At 45.3% G+C, this 21784-nt stretch overlaps 1 protein-coding gene across 5 annotated transcripts in view; it reads right to left on the bottom strand.

Annotated features, from left to right (window-relative positions):
- Nucleotides 1–21784, bottom strand: part of LOC138528612 (uncharacterized) — a 1266637-nt gene that overhangs the window by 1222297 nt on the left and 22556 nt on the right. For all 5 annotated transcript variants that reach the window (XM_069640406.1, XM_069640404.1, XM_069640408.1 and 2 more), the window contains exon 2: nucleotides 7415–7513. The gene's annotated coding sequence lies outside the window, so the exon portion shown is untranslated. The remainder of the gene's footprint in view (nucleotides 1–7414; nucleotides 7514–21784) is intronic.

The following is a 21784-nucleotide window of genomic DNA, read 5'->3' as shown; positions in this document are numbered from 1 at the left end:
GCCCCATCACATTGGCCGATAGTGCAGATACCCTCCTTGCCGTTGTGTTTTCACCCAACTGCACATCTGAAATGGCAGACATAATTTCAGGGCAGTTTTTAAATTCTTTTAAAACTGACTCAGCCACAAGAGCCATCGCACCTTTCACAACTGCACCATCTGTAAAAGTGTATTTGTGTTTTGCCAAATAATGTGCAACTTCGAAGGATGCCTCTGTTGCAGCATTTGCTTTATTTGCTGGTTGCATCTACAGGGCAGCTTTTAGTCCATCTACTTTTTGGGATCGCAGACAGCTTCCTTTAGGAAAGTTCTTTTCATAATTTGTATGCATTACTCTTTCCCACTGCAACTTGGCACTGCAGATTAAACACACACTTCCTTTTTACGCTTGCGAAAAAGAAATCTGTCTCCCACTATTGATGAAAATTATACGTCTTCTGCCTTTTGTTGGATGATCCGCCTACTTCAGCAGCCAGGATTTCAACAAGTGTCGTTTCGTTTGTACGTTTCTTTTGGGACTGCACGTGCAATGTAATCTGAGGGGGATTTCAATGTATTATGGTTTTAAAAATAATTGCAGCACACAAAATTCTGCTTAGTCAAAAAATAAAAAAACAATGCCATTTTAGCACATTCGCAATTCCGAAAATTATTAACTTTGTGGCATGCACCTATGCCAAGTCATTTATAAAGATGTTATATGCTTGACAAACTGCTTAATCACATATAAATGCTTCTGTTGTGCTGACAGCAGTTATCAGGAAATTTAAACTGTGGGTTCATGGGTGTCAACGTTTGATATTCACTACAGGGGTAGAAATACCCCAACCTCTGCTCTGAATATAAGCAAGCAACCAGCCCAAACCATGCCCTGGCTAAACACATTTTATAGGAATTGCAAAATTCATAAGCTGAGCTACCCTGGTAAGCTTATACTGTTGAGTGTCTAGAATCCCTTAATGTACTCAAAATTGCTGTATTACAAACTGTATTTTTGGTGCACCCCAGCCAGGAAAGTGATTTAAAGTGGAACTGATGCAGTGTGGTGTTTGGAAAGAATCAGCATGAAAGAAGTTGCCTCATTTTAAAGCTTCTATTTTGAACATTTCCTCACAGTTTGGCAATAAGAACACAGCTCTCAGCAAGGCACGTGCTCTGGCCAATCACAAGGTGCAATCTATATGTTATAGAGAATTGCAGGCCTGTGATTGGTCAGAGCACTTCCTGGCATCATTCTTTTTTTCCCCCTGAAACTCGAGCGCGAGCTACTTCAAAGGCTCTGGCGAGCTACTCGTAGCTCGCGATCGACTGTTGGGAGACCAGTGCAATAGACACATTCTCACAGCGGCTATGGGACACTGCAATGTTCTTAAGCAGACGATAGAGTCAAATCTTGAATATCGGTGGGTCCGTGCAACTCTTTTCTAAAGCACTGCAATGATTTTGCTCATACCCACTGAAGGTACGGTCATGTGTACAAGTTGTATATGCACCGTACCAGACACATAGCAACGTCGCACACAAGGGCACAGCAAGCATGTGGATAATGGACCACTTTAAAGCAACCAGGGATGTTGCAAAGGTTTAATACATTAAGCTTCTGCCGTTTAAGCCCACATGTGCACTGTCCCCTAGGGACCAGGGAGGATAAGTGCTCATCCAAACTAGCAATCAAAATGTATGTTAACATATAGCAGTGCCAGCAAGATACCAATTAGGTTTTTTTGGCCTTTTTTTTAAAAAAAAAAACACATTCTTGATAACAAGATAGTCACTCTACAGGCAGTGGTCTAAACTTTTTTGACCCCTGAGCCCTCCATAAGAAAAAGGTACCTGGCTTGGGCCTCTGTATACACATGGACTCCAAAATGTCTATCTGGTGTAGAATGGTGCCAAATGGAGGTGAGAGTGCCAAACATTCTTTCAAAATCATTGCTTGCAATAACTAATTAGAGGGCAAATATTTGTAAACGCAGCATTCAGAATGTTTTGCTACAGGGGACTTGACTAAAAGTAGTTGGATATTTATTGCATACTGTAACGTAGGACATACTCAAGTACAACTTCATTACTATCAATGCAGTCACTTGCAAGTTGGACAGTGGCATACTGGAGAACTAGTGTGAAGGGTGGGCCTGCCTTTCAGCAGCCAGTCATCACTATTGGGTTACAATTTTGCAATAGCCAACCACAGGTTTTCTTCAAGCTTTGACCGATAATTAGTATTTAGGGCTGCAAGTGTTGAAAATCCAATCTTGCAAAGGTAAGAGGTGCTGAAAGGTAACAGTATATTGACTGCATTTGGATAGAGTAGGAAACTGCATTTTGCCAAAATCCACCCAAGGACAATTTTTTGAATTGGCTCTCCAGTAGGCAGCCACTTTGAAGTTCCATTAGTTCCTCCTGGCGGTGTATTGGGAGGTGGGTGGGCCCCTACATCTGCTAGGAAAGGCTGAATCACGCAGTCATTGATGCTACAATTGCCCTCTGGAAAGTACTTTTGAGAGTGGTTCCGAGATGGTTTCCCATTAGTTCAGCAACACATGAAAAGATCGTACTCAGCCTCCTCAAGAGGATCTGCTAATAATGCAAACTCATTTGGAATGCAGACATTAACCCTCCTCCTCCTGAAAAGCTCCAACTTCTTCTTGAATGCTGACATTTTTGCGTTCATAGCCATTGATGTGGTTTCTTTTCAGTGCCTTGCAGGGAGTGGTTTAGAAAATTTAGCTTTTCAGAGGTCGCCATAGTAAGCTAACAGTACAGGCCAGTGTGAATCACGCAGAGGCTCTTTTGTCTGGTCTAAACCCAGGATAAGGCATCTCACTTTGTTCCTGAGTTCCTAAACACAATTTAAAACCTTTCCCCCTGGAGAGAAACCTGACCTCCGTGTGAAACAAAGCATCTTCTGCTCCCATTTCTGCACATAATGTGGCAAACAGACAGGCTCTAACAGAAGTCAGCACCTTCGAGAGTCCATTCCCCATATTGCGCACAGGCAAAGCTTCCCGGGGGATCGTGTGTCCACAATATATGTGGAGCTACTACCAACACTTTTGCTTTTAACCCACTTTGCTGGATTTTTTTTACCTGGAGAGCGTGAGCCTTTCTTCTCACTCTCTCATGTATTTTGATGTGCGCTTCATGCTTGTGTTCTTTGATTATGGAGCGTAAACAACTCCATAAGCCTCTATTTTTGTGTCACACAGCACCCTCAGTGCAGTGACACAGGGAAGGAAGCCTTTCAGGATGTCCCAAGGTTTAAATACCTTCTCTGGGATAAACTACCGTTTCCCAGAGACAGTAAAGTTAAATTGACTTTGCTAGTCTTTAAATTCCTAGACCTAGCACACACTACCTTCCAATAGAGTGCTGGAAGGGTTACCTAGTAATCCTGTGTCTAGAAACTCATGTAGCAGTCAAATGCTACCCTTTTCTATCGAAATGGCTGGTGGCAGTGGTTTTACAACGAACTACCATGATTTTTCCCCCGACCACAAACACCGGCAGCTAAAAATCACAGGAGCCATGTTTTTTCAAGATGGCGTCTGAGCCGCCTTTGTTTAAACAGGTCCCGGTCTTCTTTTTTCGCCGTTTCTTTTTGGACAGGTCCTTCTAGAATGTGTCTCTGTGCGCCAAACCAGTTTTGGTCCCTTTGTTCCTACGCCTTTGGCAGGCTTCAGGACTTAAGACCGCCTCTGCCGCCTGAGTGTCTGGGGTGGGCAGGAAGTGAGGGAGGTGCCCGAAACTCTGTGCTTAGTCTCCTAGGAGACCCAAATGCACTCCGGCGTGATTGGCCGACTGTCTGGCAAGGACAACCTGCTGGGCGAGTGACAGCTAGGCTGGAATGAACAGGAGAGAACTGAATAAAAGGAGAGTCTCTCGTCTTGGAAGGCACAGTCGATCACTGGAACGAAAGAAACGAAGACAAGCTGGAAGAGGATGGCTGCTGCTACTCCTGGACCGTTGGTTTGCCCGGTGAAGCCCTGAAGCCCTGCTACAGGTCCAAAACGCCCAGTTCAGCTTGACAGAGAAACCCCTTCAAGGACGACTTCTTCCTTTGAGTTGGTAGGACCAATCAACTCGTAAGCCACCTGGATACCATTCTCGGAGCTGGTTACAATTAACCAGGGAGAAGGACAGCTACTGGAACTGAAGATTTGACAAGTCTTCCAGCTTTGTGACAAGTCGCCGTGCAGGAGTTCCCCCCCACCCCCCTGACATTCTCCCTCTTGTCCCCACGACTGAGGCTCAGGAACAGCAAGATCTGCAGGAAATGCCAGGAACAGAAGTCTTCAGCTGCATCTTTTTCTTCATTGGAAGGTACTGTGAAAACGAGAGAACTTACCTCGCACTGCAAAAGTGCGTATAACGTTGGCAACTTTCAGGCCCGATCATCTTGTGACCCAGCATACTTTCTTCCACAAACTACTTCTGAGAACATCGACTTGGCCTAACCTATTGCATTGAACTGAATTGACTACTCTGGTGAACTATTTGCCAGGTTTCAGAATCGCTGTGATATTCGTTGGATTAACCTATGCCTGTTTACTACTACTTTACTGCTATTTTGCCCTTACCTCAGGGGAGTGCAACTGCTTAAGTAATCATTACTGTAGTATATATGTGTGATATAACTTGCCTCCTTTTAGTGAATGCTTTATAAAGGTTTGTGTAATAAATTAATAAGTGTTTTACCAAGAAACGTTGAGTGCAAGTGTCTATTTGAATACTTGTGATTGTAGACCTCTGTGCAACAGCCCTTACAGCTCACATTCCCTCTTGAGATAAGCCTGACTGCTCAGTCCTGCTACCAAAAACGGAGTACAGACTCGGTTGGTTTTGCTTACACCTGTATTCCTAATTGTATGTGGTGGTCCCAGAGGGTACCGCATGCAATTCTGCTTAACACTGGACTAGGCCACAGAATGGCGCGAAAACCATGCCTGAACGCACAGGGCCAATGTAAATCTTCAGCACTTCTACTCAACCAATGTTACACAGGGAAAAGAAATCCTTACTTGCCTGCATGACTGGATCAAGTGCTTCACTGGATTTTTCTTGCTGGGACACAGGTGGTTAGGTTGACACACCGACGCTTGGAGCAATGAAAACAGTCAAGGATACTCCAAAATGAGCAGGGGTTAATGTTAGGGAGAATTCTCCAGACTGACTAATTTCCCTTACCTGAGGAGTCTCTCGGCAGCTTTGCTGGATTTCTAGGATTTATTTTTTCACCTGGTAAGAGTGCGAGCCTTTTTTCCCACCACTCTTACATGCGTTTTTGCTGTGTGTTGTACATTTTTTGCTCATGGACTATGGAGTCTCACCTACTCCATAGGCATCATCTTTTTACTGTGCGTCACATAGCACCTTTAGTGCAGTGACACAGGGTTGTCTTTTTAGACTTCCCACTTTAAACTCCATTTTCTGGGACTGACTACTGTCTCCCAGAATATCTAAAGTTGCCATTGCCTTTACTTGTCTTTTTAAATTTACAGACCCAGTACAACCCATCTTCCAATAGAGTCCTGGAAGAGTTAATGGTTATCCCTTTAGGTCTGTTTCTCATGGAACAATATTTAGTTCACCGTTCTCTAAGATTTGGCTGGTGGCAGTGGTAGCTAACATTTTTATTCTACTGCGAGCTATGACAATAGCCTTGGTACAGTTAGAGGCTATGGTGGTAGCCACAAACTCTAACCCGCTGGACCCCACTGATTTTGATTTGGTTCCGGTCTGGTTTATTCGCCATTTCTTTTTGTAAAAGGTCTTTCTCGTGTTTTACTGCGCGCCAAATGAGGTTTGGTTCCTTGGTTTGCTGTCCTTCGGCAGACTTCTGCACAGAAGCCCTCCTTAGGCACCTGAGTGGACAGGATGTGAGGGAGGGGTTTGAGGCCCCCTGCACAGAGTCTCCTTGGAGACCCAAGTCGCACTCTTGCTTGATTGGCTAGGTGACTGTCCTGCAGGACAGCCATCCTGCTGTGTGATTGCCCCCCACACAGCCAGGGTGTCAAAACTGCTTAAAAGCAGGTCTCTGGGACTTGGAAGGCAGAGTCGCCACTGGAACGAGAGAACCAACAAGGAGCCGAAGGAACAGGACTGCTGCAACTACTGGACATCCCAGTGAAGCCCTGCTGCAGTTCCAAATCGGCTGAAACTCTGACAGAGAAGATCTGCAAGGAATCTTCTTTCCTTGAGCTTGGTGGGACCAACCAGCTCACCAAACGCTGGCCTGGTCGAATTTGCGGTGCATCGCTGCAGTGAACCGGATAGCCAGGAGGAACGGAACCCGTTTGGGTTTTAAGGAGCGCACCTTTTATCCGACGCTTTGCTCTGCTGCTGGCTTCTTCCCTAGGCAGTGCAGGACCCTCCAGTCTTCCTCCTTGTCACCATGAAAATCGCTTCAGGAACCGTGAGCCTGCAGGAAGTGCCAAGAACAACCGCCTCAGCTACAGCATTCTTCTTCATTTAAGGTACTGTACAAATCCGGTCGTTCGTGGGTTCCGACCGCGGTCGAGTGTTTGAAATCTTTCGCCTCTCCGAAGGCTTGTCCTCATCTACTCTTTAGTAACTTTTCCTCTGACCAACTTCATTTTGAACTCTTGGCAAAGTCTTAACCGCGACCTACTCTGAACTTTGTGATACTCTGCAAAGACTCTGAACCATTAACATTGGCCCAGGCCTATTGACTTGAACCCTAGTTGTAGTAAGCTTTTTCTAGATTGCCCTGCCTATCACTTGTTGGTGTTGTTGATTTTGAATAACCTGGTCTTTCCTCCCCTTTTAAATTGCTGGAGTGCCATTTTGCTCACACTTCATTTTTGAGCTTAACTTGTCCAGAATTGATTGCTGTTGCTGTAGTGTATTAAGATTACGATTTTCTGCTGCTTTATAACAGTGAACTGTTTTATAACTGATGGTGTAAATCAATGTGTATTCTTTTACTCAGAAACCTTGAATCTGTTTTTTTTAACCATAGTAATTGCTGTCCTTTGTGTAACTTCTGATACTGCTCACTTTACTCTTGAGATAAGTCTGGCTGCACAGCCATCGCTACCACTTTACTGTGTAGTACAGGCTTGTACCAAAGGGGAAATTGTACTTACACAAATTGTGTGTGGTGTTCCCAAAGGGTACTGCATATGATTCTGCCTAACACTTAAAACCAGCTCTTGGGTGTTAGGCATCAACTAGTAAGGAGGACGTAACGCTGGGAAACCAAGAGAGAGTACAGTGCACTGTAAATGCAACTCCCACATGAAACGTGAACTTTCAGTACTACCCCCAAACTGAACATGAGAAAGAACAGCCTCAAAAATAGGTTGGAAATCCCCGATTGTGACTCCTACTACACCTTTAAAATTACCCCACCATCACCCACAGCAAAACACCGTAGTTTTTACATTCTTACCGTCGGCAAGTCCTAATACAGATGTCAGAATTTCTCATGGTGCCATTGCTGCTGCGGACTTTGCTGTCCAAAATGGGATGATTGAGCCAATTTGTGTTCCTGCAATTGAAAAAGTACAATAAAAAAATAAAAAGATGTACCAGATTGACCATACCAACATTTGCGCACTACACTCTGCCAGTTGGCACACATCCTCCCCCGCACACAAAAGGGACCTAGAGTGCAGGGTCCAACCAGGAAATCTCCAAAGTTCGCTATAGGCCAGTCCACCCCAGCTGGCAGAGGGAGCAGTCAGAACACATACCTGAAAATGTGACTCGTACTCAGTAACAGAGAAAAATAATAGAGCGAGCGAGAGAAAGCGCATCAGCTTGTTATATTTTACCCTTAACAGTTGAGAAGTTCAGCCTGCTGGCATTCGAATCATTCATCTACATATCTTTCATAGAACACGACACGGTAGTTCGGAAACAATCGAGTAATAACCATGTAGCTTATACTGCAGTTAGGTGACAGTGCTGACGTAGCAGCAGACACGCAGCTGCCATGCCAGACATGAGGGCCCCTGGCTTCTCCGCAACATATGGTGCCACATGCAGCTGGATGATATACATGAATTCCACTTTAAATCACTTCTATGGCAGCGGTGCACCCAAAGTACTGTTGGTAATGCAGTGATTTTAGTACATCAAGAGATGCATAGACTTTCTCTATAGTAGATGGCTCCCGGGGTAGCTCAGCAGGTTGACAGACCATTGCGTAGACTGTGTTTAAGGTTGGATTTAACCAAAACAATAAAAACTAAAAAAATATGCAAAACTTGTTAATCAAATGACTTTTTGCAATTACTTATAAAAAAGGAAGTGCTATAAAATGTGGCCAAGGGATGGGTTGGGGTATTTCTGCCTCCGTTTGGCACCCATGAACCCAGTTTAATTTCCTAATAACTGCTGTCAGCACAACGGAAGCATTTATTTGTAAACATAACACCTTTATAAATATAACCTGTGATAAAACACAAAGCAAGGGGGACACAAGTTTAGAGTATTGGTGTGGTGTTCAAAAGAAAAAGGAAAAAAAGAAAAAAAACATCTCAAAGAAAACTAGTGAACGCAAGTTTCAGCAGCGTTTGAGATTGGAAATTACTTTTTTCCTTTGTGTAAACCGCACATTTGAACAATAATGTGTCCAACATGTAGAATGCCTGCTTTCAACATTGATCACCCGACCACCCCCGCCACAGTGATGTTCATGTTATGTTACTGCATTTATATAGCGCTTCATGTACCATTGGTATGGTCTGAAGGCGCTGGTAGGTTGACAGCCCTTGGGAACCGGAGTTCAGGTCAGTAAAGAGAGTCAAAGTTGCTTGTGAGCACTGGATGTGTGTGCAGCTGGTGTCGTATTTGTGTAATAGCTGCTTCTTAGCAGTAGGCCCATCGATTTCCGTGGTGTCCCTTTCAGGACAGAAAAAACAAACGGGATGAACAAACAGCCAGGAAATGCGTGAGTGACTGCTGGGGAAAGGAGCATTAGGTCACCCAGCCCCCAGCTTCCCTCTGCAAAACTGGGGACTTGGTAAAGCCTGGTCATGGCTGAGGTAGGCCGGGTCTTGAGATCTGCTGTGGGGGGAGCCAGATATCATACATCACTGGAAGTGCGTGCTTCCGTCACTGCTTGCCTCATCCCCCATGGCCAAGCAAGGTGGGGGCACAGAGGGAGAAGGGTGCAGGGGGGGGGGACCAGCATTGCAGTGATCCGGCCCCCCTGCTCACCTTTCCCCACGCGTTAGTCTTTGTGGGTCCAAAGGGACAGAAGAGAGGGAAGCAGAGGGACCGACAAAGTCCTGAAACGCTTGCTTCCCGGCACTCCCTCCAACTGTGGTGCGGCGGCCTGAGCTGAGAAGCGGCATCCCTTACCAGGCAATAAGACGCTGGCGGCACCAGCAGGAAGCAACAACGCAGTGTGGACACGCAATCCAAATGCAGAAAAGTGCACGTCCAGGCTGCTTTTATTCCCCCTAACCCACATCACATTGCACTGACTGAGCATGTATTTTCTCTTTTCTCGCGGTCCTGGATCACACTCCCCACAGATAGAAGACCTCTGCCTACAGTATGGCTATTTTTTAGGGCTAAATACTCATGGTTATCTTGATCGCAAGACTACATAGGTGTTTGCATTTTCACTGTATACTAGCAAAGCAACGGGCAGGCACCTAGTCAGTGAGACAACGCATGTAAATCAAGGAAGTCGGTCTTGTACAGAGAGAACTAAATATTGGGGGGGGGGGGGGTCAATGCAATGCAGCACTGAGCGGTAAAGTCGGGCACATCTCCCTGCAATGTTCAGAACCCCTCACCTCGTAAAGGCAGTAAAGTTACAGAAATCATACCAAGGGAACTGCATGCCGTCGTAGTGTGCCCATTGCTGTTTTAACATTGAAAGCTGTGTAGCGCAGATAAAGGCAGCGCTGGTCATTGGGCCGGCTCTCGCCAGATCCGAGATCCCCCACCAGGTGTGTAGCCAGATCCGGCCAGAGTCAGCCGCTGCAAACCCCAAACCCATGCTCTGCGCTGGGTTACTTTGAAAAAAAAAAAGAAACGGGTGCGACACGGAGTAGGGGGGCGGAGCAGCTCATTGCCGCCATGAGCACTCTGATGGCTCCGCCCCCCCTACGTGAACACAGCAGACTTTGAGACAGGTCACAGCTGCAGGAAAAGCAAACTAACTTCCTCTGGTGACCGTGTGCAGGGTGCGCAGGGTCACTAGAGGAAGTTAAAGTCCTCAGTCACGACCCGGTTTATTCATGCAATGTTTGTCGGATACAATACCCCCATTATCATTTAAACTATCCCACACGATGCAGCCACCCAACTGCTTTCAGAGGTGAGCTGCAGGAGCTGTGCCAGGTGAGGGTCAAGTAAAAGAAAACGTTGCTTATGGCGTAGTGTGGATGTTGAGTGGGACGCAGTCTGTTGCAGTCAGACGTTCCCTTTGGTTTGCAGTCTTTCTACACGCTCCATTCATCCAGAGAAGCGCATTAAACAGTGTCGTGGACACCGAGACGGACGCAGTCTGTTGCAGTCCGTGGCTGTCGGGGCGCCAATGGACGAAAACAGAAGTCTGCGCAGCGGGCGCCATAGGATTATGGAGGAAGAATCGTGCCCGCCAACTTCAAGCAGCAACTCCCATCAGGAAGGGGGGGGCAGCGAGAAGATTGAAGGTAAGAGCTGCGACTCCCGGGAGAACCTAGTGTGACACACACTGGAGGGGTGGGCGATAAACAAAAACAGACCGCTGAGGCAACGCAGCCAGCGTGCCCACATGAATACAAAGAAAGCAACTCGAAGACTATCTGAAGCTGGAGATATTGTTTCCATTGCTATAAACACCATCACCCCCGGGGTAAGCCCACGGCCGACGCTCTAAGGTCAGGAAGCAGCTCTCCCCCAGCCCCTCCTACCTGCTGCTCGCTTGCGGTTAAGAAAATGAACATGAAAGTAAATATCGAAGTCCACGATATTGTGGTCAGAGAGGATTTAACAACTCCTCCAGATACGCTGACAAGGAATAATGCATGGGGGTATTGTGCTTCAGTCACTGCACGCCTCATCCCCCCTGGCCAAGCAAGGTGGGGGCACAGAGGGAGATGGATAACGTGGAATGAAACTTATTAGCCCAATTAACATCTGAAGACAAAGGACCACACAATCCCGGGAAGTAGGCTTGGAGATCTCGCAAATGACTAAGAAGGCAAAAAGCCAACAAAAATGTAAGAGCTACGCAAGCCACTACCTCAACCCTCCCTACCGAAGACACTTGCCGAGAGGAGACGGGCCCCTGAGGGATAAAGCCCAGCCCAGCTCAGCCCAGCTCAGCCCAGCCCAGCCAAAGTGCTGAAAACAAAAGAAAACAAAACAAACCCATCTGGAGGGTTATATTGAAGCCAAACATCAGGAGAACACCAGACACACAGAACTAGTTACAGCAGCAAGTTCAACTCAAACACCAGTACGAGATTCCTCTGAACAGAGTTCCGAAGTAGCCACATCAGCCGGCACCCAAAAGGAAGTACTGGCACTAACCCAAGCCAAGGGTAGAGCAGCTTACGTATCAGAAGGCATTACCCCAGATCTGAAGTCACAAGAGATGGAACCTGCACAAAAGAAACCAAGGGAGAATGGGGCCATTGCAAGAGATCTAGGGCCGTTTGAGCCATTAACCCGGCAAAATCCTTTGCGGAAACCATTGCGGGATTCAAACGTAGGGCCTAAGGCATCCTGCGGGATCTTTGGACAAAATGGGCTAGGAATAGCGAAGAATGTGTTGGTATTTAGAGGGAATAAAGAAAGCACAAAGGGAACAGGTTACGGGGTAGCGGCTCAGGACGTTGTGAAAACCAAAGCCGACCCTCAAATAAAGTGTCTTTAGACTTGAATGGATCTCCAACAGAACAAATAATGTAGAAAGGTTATACAACTGCGAACAAACTGCAAGCCTGAAAAGGGGGACATCCTGATTGTTGAACCAAGGGAGGAAGATAATAAAGAGTGCTCTTAGCGCCATATTGAAGCAACTAACATAAGGAGCCTCTTCAGAAACTCTATAGGGGACTTCAAAAGGATTGGTTATGAAATTAAGGAGATTCACGTACCAAATAGACAAGTTTGATATGAATCAAGAGAGAAAGATACATGGGCAGAAAAGCTCAACAAGAAAGCCCAAGTAATTGAAGGACATAGACTATAGATGCACAAGAACCTACATAAGGACGCCTAACCACAGTCGAGGGGGGTTATCTTCGAAATTGTGAACGCCGTCCATCATATGAATGGACCCTTAATGAATCTTCGCCAACAAGGCGAGACAGCAGACTCTCCGAAAAAGCTAACAAAGTGATTCCCACGAGGCCCTGCCTTCGGGAGAAACAAAGACAAGAAAGTGGCAAACAAAGAAGAGCATGAGATTCCGAGACACCACTAGCACAGGCGTAGAGAGGAAAATGAGCAACAACCACCCCCAAAGCAGAGCATCTGGACATCAAGAGTCCAGAAAAACTATAAATTCTTCTAGCCACCAACATTGAAATGCAGGGAGGCTTCGCGGCTTGACCTAGGGGGAAGCCAGAAGAAGAGTTGCACCAAGGAAAAACTCAATGTACTCATGGAATACCCAAGGTTTCAGACATTTAACTACGATCTCAGATGTTAACCTGGACGACTGATATGGTCTGCCTCCAAGAGACATGGTTAACTACAAAGCCTTACCTCGATGGATATGACCTGGAACTCTCACCATCAATTAAGGAGAAGGTTGGTAGGCCCATTTCCAGGCTCCTAACCGCCAAAAGAGCAGGAAGCAGGTTAACGCTAGATTCTACCCTTCAAGCCACAGAACCAATTCAAGCAGTCTTAGTTTTGTGGAATAGACAAGAGCCCCAAGAAGATCCAAATAAATTTGAAGAGATTCTCCTAATCAACACTTACTGGAACCCGGCCAAAACTGATGCCGACAAATACTTACACGCCATAGAAGACACCCTTGAAGAAGCCAACGCCACCCACAAAAACACACAATAATTTCGGGTGACTTAAGTGCAGTGTGCGTAACAGAGGCGGGGAAAGGAGGCACACCTTCATTCGAGAGTGCATTTCTTGGGGCAGAAAATGGAACCTGCTAATGGATGCATATGATCTGCATAACCTCCACAAAATAAAAAAAACCACCAAATACCATCAGTACCAACATGGGAAGGAAAAGGGGGTGGGTCTCATGATAGATTACACATGGAGCAAATTGAAGTCTTTGAAGTCGTGAGAACCTTAAACAGCGACCATCACACACCTGAACAGGGAAAGCATGTTTAATAACCCGGAACCTTCTAAGGGGAATACACGCCTAGACTAAAAGAAAAATAAATTGTCTCCTTGACATCTGACTATCGCCAAGCAAAGGAACAGTGGGGAAAAAGAGTCATAGAAGCTCTTGCCCATCAGCCCTTCCTCAAAGTACACAAAGTTAACAAACTGCAGAGCTCTGACACCTTAAAACAAAAGCTCCATGTATACAACAAAGTACCTAAAAGACGAATGGTAAAACAAAGCAAACGCTTGGTGAAAAACAAAAACAAAACAAAAATCCATTAATAGCCAAAGCAAAAGATGAGGAAAAAGAAAAGAAACCTACAAAGCCTGGATACGGCAGCAAAGAGTAAATTTATACCAAGCAGACTCGGAAGCAATGCAGCGCATTCCGAGTGGCAAAAACTCCAGGGTCTTCTGGACCCTGATTGAGCCAGGCGCAAATGAATCAACACTTGATAACAAAGTCGATGAACAAGCTTGGATTTCACACAAGGAATTCTATAAATCATTGGGAAACAAATGCCCCCTTGACACGCCATCTGTTAGAGTGTGCTGGAACATGGCCAGTGACAAGACGAAATCAGAAAATTAAATACTCGAGCACCGGGCCCAGATGGGTTAACTAATTATAACCTGAAACAGCACCCAGAAGCCTGGGCATCGCTGATAAGCCAGATATTCCAGCACTGCTTAGACTGCAGTGCAATTCCCTCAACATGGAAAAATGCCATCGTAGTGCCAATCTTTATTAAAAAAAATAAATAAAATTAAAATAAAAGAGACAAGAATGATCCAAGGCAATATCGCCCAATCGCTCTACTGGATACCATCAAAATGTTTGGTTCCTTAGTTCTGGAGGGCCTCCAAGAGTGGGCCCTTGCCTCCGATAATTATGATCCACTACAGTCGGGCTTCGCTCGTGGACTCGGAACTTCAGCAAACAAACATTCTACTAATAAGTGTTATGAAGGCAAAAGCACTACAAGCCAAAACACGATTAGGTATAATCTTCGTGGACTTGGTGCAAGCTTTCGACATGGTGAAAGAAATCTTGTGGCAAAAACTGATCCATCGAAGGTGCCCAAGCTCAATTATACAGCCTATCCAGGCTTGTACTCCCAGACCTCAATGAGAGTTAACGCTAAACAAAGCTGGCCCGTTATCAGATAAGATCGTAACGGCGCGTGGAGTGAAGCAAGGATGCCCTCTAGCGCCAGCTTTATGCAACTCTTACATCGCCGACTATAGGGACTCCAAGAAATGATTGCGAGCCTTCCAGCCATCATTGGGAAATACAAAAATCCCAAGAATCCTCTATGCGGACGACATAATACTGCTTGACCAAACCTCTGTCGGGTTACAAAGACAGATGGGTAACTTGAAGGTCTACCTGAGACGGCAACTTGGAACTCAACGATACAAAAAAAAGATGGTAATGTTAAAAACACACCACAGTCTCAAACTGTTCACTGGGGGAGAGGGTTTAAAAGGCTGGAAAACGTCACCAGTTTCAAATACTTGGGGATAATACTGAACAACAGTAGAGCTGAAACACCAATGCAAGACCATCTACGAGCAAAGAAGAGAACCTTAATAGTCCAAACAAAAATCATGAACATAAAGTTGGGACGTTCCTTAGATCAAAAGGTGATCCAAGTATAGTTTTTGGAGGTGAAGCAATGCCATCACTTCCGGACTCCATATGGATTAAGCTTGAGGGACTATTTTGCCACCAAGTGCTGTCATTGCCACAGTCGACTCCAATGGTGTCGATTCAACGTGAACCGAGTTTGAAAGCAACCGTCGAAAGAAGCGGTCTGATGCTATACAGGAAGATCATTCAACTGGCTGCGAAATCTATTCGGGAGATAATCAACAGAGTAATGTTGAGCGATGAAAGCCAAATTCACAAAATGGAGATCAAACAGGCGCCTTATTAAAGAAAATAAAGAGGAAGTTCAGAAGAGGACCTCCTTGCCAATCCAAGGAAAGTCAATAAAAAGATCCTAGAAATGGATTGGATAGGATAGAGACTCTGAATGCAGCCTGACAAATGATCTGCCATATAATCCAAAAAAAGTAAACAAGATTCTATCATACCTCGTGAAAATCCCAGACAAAGCTCTAAGAGCAAGTTTCATGAGAATTCACCTGAACTTAATCAGCACAAACGAGATCTTAGCGATCAGGTGGACTCAAACAAATGCGGCTTCTGCACCCATGATAATCAAATCGAGACAAGAAGGCATCTCCTATCCTGTACAGGCCTCTCAAAAGAAAGATCCACATGGCTAGGCCACCTGCTTAATAACGTATATGAAGAACAGGAATGGTGGGCCGCTTAATAAGCAGTGAAAAGACGAACTGGGTCATTGCAGTGGTGGGTTTCTTCAAAATGATTGGCCTGGTCGCATAAGTGACAAAAAGGATCTGACCGATAAAGAAATATTCACTTGTTCGTCTAAGCTGATGAGAGTAAAGACGCGACTACATAGCTAATGAACTTCATAAGCAAATGCACTGGAGAACTTGAATTGCTTGTTTTTTTTAAACAAAAAAAATTGTTCACACAATTAAATCATATAAAATGGTTTCCCCACAGACTAGCTGCTCTTGCACCATTAGCTAGAGTAATTGCTCTTAAAGGTTCTTTCACAGTCTGCTTAAAAAACTGCTCTGCACGAGCTAAGATCACAGTGTAGACCAACATTGCTGTTGGTAGTTTAGGTGCACGGATGGCTGGTACGGTTTGCTCCCGTGTACATGTGCGGGTCGGACAGCAATGAAAAAAAAAATCGCCCATAGTTGCAGATGGCAATTCATTCCTTTTGCTAACCCTATTTGAATAGTACCCAGGGGGGTGGGGGGGTTAGTTTTTTTTTTTATATAAAATGGGATGCAATTGTGCATTTTAAAGAATATTTACTCAGCAACACTGGTCAAAACTATCATTAACAGAGAAGTAACATCATCAGTGCCATGGAAGTGGAATTGATCTATAGTTTGGAAAAGAAGCCGCATGAAAGAAAATGCCCTGTTTAAAACTGCCCTTGTGGGAACCCCCCACCAAATTGTTCTAATTTCCACCACTGGATAAGGTGGTAGATGGCGGCAGCCGAATCTGCCATGAAATTCCCTCGGCGTGTACGGCACGGTGTTATGTAATATTTGGTATCCCATACCGATCTGGTATCCCCTGGTCTTCGGGTGTGTTCGGCTCATCGCCGATTGACTGAAGCCTGAGCACCGGCCCCTCTTACGAGCTGTCACAGACATAAGCAGCAGAGCACCGCGCGAGCGGCCTCTGTTGCTGTAATAGATAAACACTGTTCATTCTGAGAGAAAGCTTTGCATTAAAACGCGAGGCTGTCTTTGAGGAAGCCGCTGATGTAAAGCTCCCTCTCAGAATAATAAACAGTAATTAATCTATACCCACAACGGAACGAAGCTCAGCATTACATAAACTTTAACTTGTCATTAAAATACGAGGCTTCGACTGAAGCCATTAATGACTTGTTACAGTTCATGAAATGTCGAGCTGCGCTTTGTGGTAATAACAAGACAGTTACATCTTAAGAAAAGCCTCTCTCTCTCTATATATATATATTTCCTGTCAGTGGAGTATCCAACATTGCAAGATGTGGTGGGGGGGGGGGGCGGGAACAGCCATGGTGAAACTCCTGCTACTTTCCCCTCAAATGCAGTGCACGCAATTCCAGATAGTCTCATTCGCGCCCACAAACCGGCCACCCCTGCCCCAATCTATTCTTTTGGTAACATTACCAGTGGCATCTCACATTTCAACACAACAAAAAAAAAACTGCTATCATTACAGATGCAGGGCACTCATCTATTAGAGCTCTGTCCAGGCACTCTGGGGCAAAATACATGCAGATCTCCTAATTTGCATATGGATTGCATCAACAGACTTACTTCACCGAAAGCACATTGCAAGGAGCATCATCAGTCTTTGATACTTGGAGGCACCATGCAAGTGCAAGTGACTTTAGAATAAGTTGTTTTAAGTAAGGCAAGTGGCAAATAATTTTGTGGTGCAAAATACCTAAATTGCACTGTTATATATATGGAGCAAGTCAGGCTTCTTTTAATTAAAATAACAGCATCATATATTAACACATAAGCTTTGAAGGGAATCACTTACAGAGCTGCAGATAAGACACAGTCCGATTTCATGATCTGCCCAGGATCACACACTTTCGTTAAATAGTGAAACCGGGATGTGGACAATTTAAGCAACTGAGCACATCTTCACAGTTTAAGTTCATATAGATATTTATTAAGGTTTCCCTTTGCATTTCATGTGCTTAAATAATACTTTATATCAATGCCTTGGAAGCAGAGCACATTACATAAGAAACTACCCTTTCATTATTTACTTTAACTATACATCATTATAGAAATCTGTTGGATTTAGTTTTATTCTCCCCATCCTGCATGCAAACTCACAATAGCGTCATGCAGATTAATGTGAGCCTAACAAATCCCCCTTGGTTAAAGCCATACTCATCATTTCATAAAGCCTGCAGCATTATGCAACCGTCTCACACCTGATCACTCCCTCCCATGCACATTTCTAAAGGGACTAAGGTCCCTGCTAATAGTCCACCCTCCCTCCCATCAGTGCCTAATGGCTCACATTGAAATGCTCTATTGACACAGAGCAACGTGCGAGCCCCTCTGCTGCTGCCTGGAGCGCCTTGGGACATTGTCCTGGCAGAGGTTTCGGAAAGGGTAAGGTGTCCTGCTGCCATGGCAATTACTGTGCTGAGCAGGAATTACTCAGCACATATTGTCCTACCAGGGGGATACCTTTCCCGTTGGGCACCCTCATTGAGGTGCCGAACAGGAGAGGTGGCCCACTGACAACAGTCCCGGTCAGGCTCTCAAAAGAGCCTGTGGGGTAGCAGCGTGCCACCTCCCCCCCCCCCCCACAAAGCCACTGTGTCCAGGTGTTATCCAGCCGATCAAGATATGAAGCTTTACAGTCCCTGGTGCCACATCTATGTTTCATGAACCACCCTTGTGCATTTCACCCATCCTCCTGACTTAAGGGCTTTAACACACCACATAAGACTTCCTCGGGTTCTACAGTTTTTTTGTCACAATGTTATTTTCAAGAAAGAGCGTGAACAGTAATTTCAACAAAGTGATATATCCTCATCATATATCGCCACAGATTACTTACATAAATCAAGAAATGCAACCTTTCAAATACAATTTTCGATCAAAGAGGCACTAATAAAAACAACAAACAGCAAAACATAGTCAGTGGGTACAGGGTGTGTCTGACAGACCGCAACATCGACAAGACAGCACACTGATACAACAAGCATTAGCAATGCGAACAGTTTGGGCTTTTTTGTAGGCATGGCAAAGGCACTTGTCAGGCACAGTCATATTGGTATTGCCCATTGGTAGTTGCAGGTACAACATGGTGGCAGTACCTGGGCATCTAACCAGTGCTTGGCAAGTTCCTAATATTATACACAAGACAAAAATGTTGGTTTTGCTGATGCTTATGCTTAACAGGATTTCAATGAAATAAACACAGAGTGCTCATAAATCAAGTAGCTGAATGCAGACCTGGCTTCAGCATTTTATTACACCAGTAGCGTGTTTACAGCAACAATTAAGTCTGCAAGCTATGTGTCAAACAACATCTACAAGCTGTGTGGCCCTCCACATATGCCGACACCTGAAGGGTTTCTGACAGAGGCTGATACTTTTGGTACTGGGAAAAGTAAGAGGAACATGGAGGTAATATGCCTGAGATATGTGTAGAAATTAGCATTTCTACATATAAAGTTGACTTACGCCTGTGCCGGCCCGGTAACAGAGGTGCCGGTAAGCCTACCCGCACTGTTGTTACCGGACCGGCACAGTACGACTCTGCGGGCAGGTGCCGTCCCGCCCGCCGAGTTTCAAAGAAGCACCAAAACCGTTAACGGTGACATTGCTTCCGTGGTCCCCATTCCCATTGAGTTGACTCAATGGGAACGAACAGAATTACCACCGGGGTTGTAATACCTTGGTGTTACCGGGAAATCAGGTGCTGGTAATTTTTGTCGGGTCTGGCGGCAAGCCGCCGGTTTTACCGGCAGGGTTACCGCCAGACCAATGAGGCCCATAGTCTTGTTATGGTTAACAAGATACAGTATTATTCTTCATAAAGTACCTATGCTGCTATCACACCCGGCTGGTGTGCATAGTGTAGTTTGCTCCACAAGCAGGACAGCCCCATGGGAGCCACCTCTCTGCCCGCCGCTCTGTGCAGCGCCCTGAGACACCCTTACATGCCTCGACCACAAGCGGTGTGCCCTTGTGGCATGGGTCAGTGATGTGGGCAACACAGTATGCTGTGCAGAAACATCAACACAGTAGGCACACATGTTGTGCTTCTCACCCCTTACAGCATCTGCAGGTAAGAAGCCCTCAATTCCAAACACAAGTGGGATACTGCTTTGGTGCATGGGTGCAGCAGACACGCATTATGTTGCCTCCCTTTTACAATGGCCTGGGCTCAGACCCCGAGTCAGGAGATAAGTGAGATGTTGTGCTGCTGCAAAGTGCCACCTCTTCTCTCCTGCATGTCCTTTGGTCTCACGTCCTTAGTTCAGAAGATGTGCATGAGTGGAGTACTGTACTGATGTATTCCTCGTTTGGGCAGATCAATACAGAAGCCCTGCCGGATTATTGGTCAGTGAATAGGATTGATACAGCCTTCCCTTTCAAACCCCACTCAATACAGAAGCCCTGCCGAATTATTGGTCAGTGAATAGGATTGATACAGCCTTCCCTTTCAAACCCCACTGCCACAAGCTTGTTAAAGCATGTTTGCTGCTTCTAGTGCAGTTCTTGGTGTAATCCCCTGGTTTAGCAAAGTCTGCCAAGCCAGTGGAAGTGTTACTATTTCATCAACCTTGCGGCCGTGGAAGCTGCCAATGCTGCCAATGTTGTCAACGCTGTGAGGCCTCATTAGAATATGTTTTACGATAAAATATTTTCAATAAAATAAAAATTGTACCTACTCCTGCTCACATGGAGATCACAGTAGCAAGTGTATTAATCATCACCACACCAATATTACCAGTCTAGCATTCTTATAGGCTGCGTATATCATACATTTGTTAAGAAGGAGATGCATACAGCAGGCGCAGACAGTATGTAAAAACAGATTAATTGGCATGCATATTAAAGCCGTTCAAGGGTGCCCTAGTTTGTGTTCCACAGGTGGGGATTATATAACATGCGTTTATCCCTTCCATGAGGATTTTCAGGATGCCATATTGGGTGCTAGAATGGTGTTTGTCTTTATCTCTCTCTACCTGTCTCTCTCCCACAATCTTTGACAAAACACCCTCCATAAACTAAATGTACTCTTGCCACTTCAATAATACACCTTGACCATTAACCTCATAATTTCAAGGTCTTTGATAGACCCTGACAGTATAAAAGGTGCAGTCTAGAGGTGATGCTCAGATCTGTGGTGGGGACTCAACCCACAGAACAACCTTACTGGCTCAATAGATGGCAATAGTCGGCCATGGTCCACAATCGCTGTCCATGATCGGCAAGACTTGACCATGATTGGCGATGCTTGGCAATGGTTAGCTATGATTGGGGATGGTGGGCCATGGTTGGCAATGATCGACTTGGGGATAGGCAACCGTGGTTGGTTTGGATGCTGGCGAAAGTCAGCAATGGCCAGCTGTGTTTGGCAATGGTCGCCTGCTGTCTGATCCTAAAAAACGTTTGGTAATATGAATAATGCAAAATGCAAAACCTTTTAACTGCAGATAACCAAGACAAAAGACAGTTCAGCCAAACAAAAGCCAGACTCTATATCTGCCTCTACCAACCCTTACTTCATGCTTTCGCCTACTTGGCGCTTATCTGATCAGGTTTCATTTTGGAGACACTCAAATTTCGTCCCGATCCAAGATGGCGCCCAGACGCTCTTGCCACGCGGTGACGTCGCATTCACGGCAACATCTGATACCCGGAAATAAATAGAGGTAATTCAGAAGGCTTCTCACATTGCAATTGTTTTGTATTGCGGAACGCTAGTTTGCCTTGCGACCTCGTGTTTTCTACTTGTTCCTGTAAAGACAAATTCCCGGAATAACAAACTTACCTGGAACGTCTTCTCAGCACTTTGTTTCCCCCCCAACCCTCTCAGGATTTTTTTCCCACCCGGGGACCTGGCTCTCGTGGTAGCCGTAGCGCTTACCCGTTATCCTGTAATCGGGTTGCATAGTGGTTACCGGAAAGGACAGGCCTTACCTCTTCCCAGCAAAGGAGTCCAGAAGCAAAGAGGTAAGGACTGAACCTGACACCTTATCTCCTAGTCATCATTTAGGGCATTCATTTTGGCCACATGCAGAGGGGAACTAAACCACCACCCCATTGAACCAATGTAATCAGTACTCAAATAATTCTACTAAAATAAAAAGTCAAATAAAAAATGAACCAAATAAGAGAT

Source organism: Ambystoma mexicanum, chromosome 7q (assembly GCF_040938575.1).
Source record: "Ambystoma mexicanum isolate Mex_15411 chromosome 7q, UKY_AmexF1_1, whole genome shotgun sequence".
Lineage (NCBI taxonomy): Eukaryota > Metazoa > Chordata > Amphibia > Caudata > Ambystomatidae > Ambystoma > Ambystoma mexicanum.
Note: the sequence above shows the minus strand (reverse complement) of the source record. Positions and strands in the feature narration are given on the sequence as shown.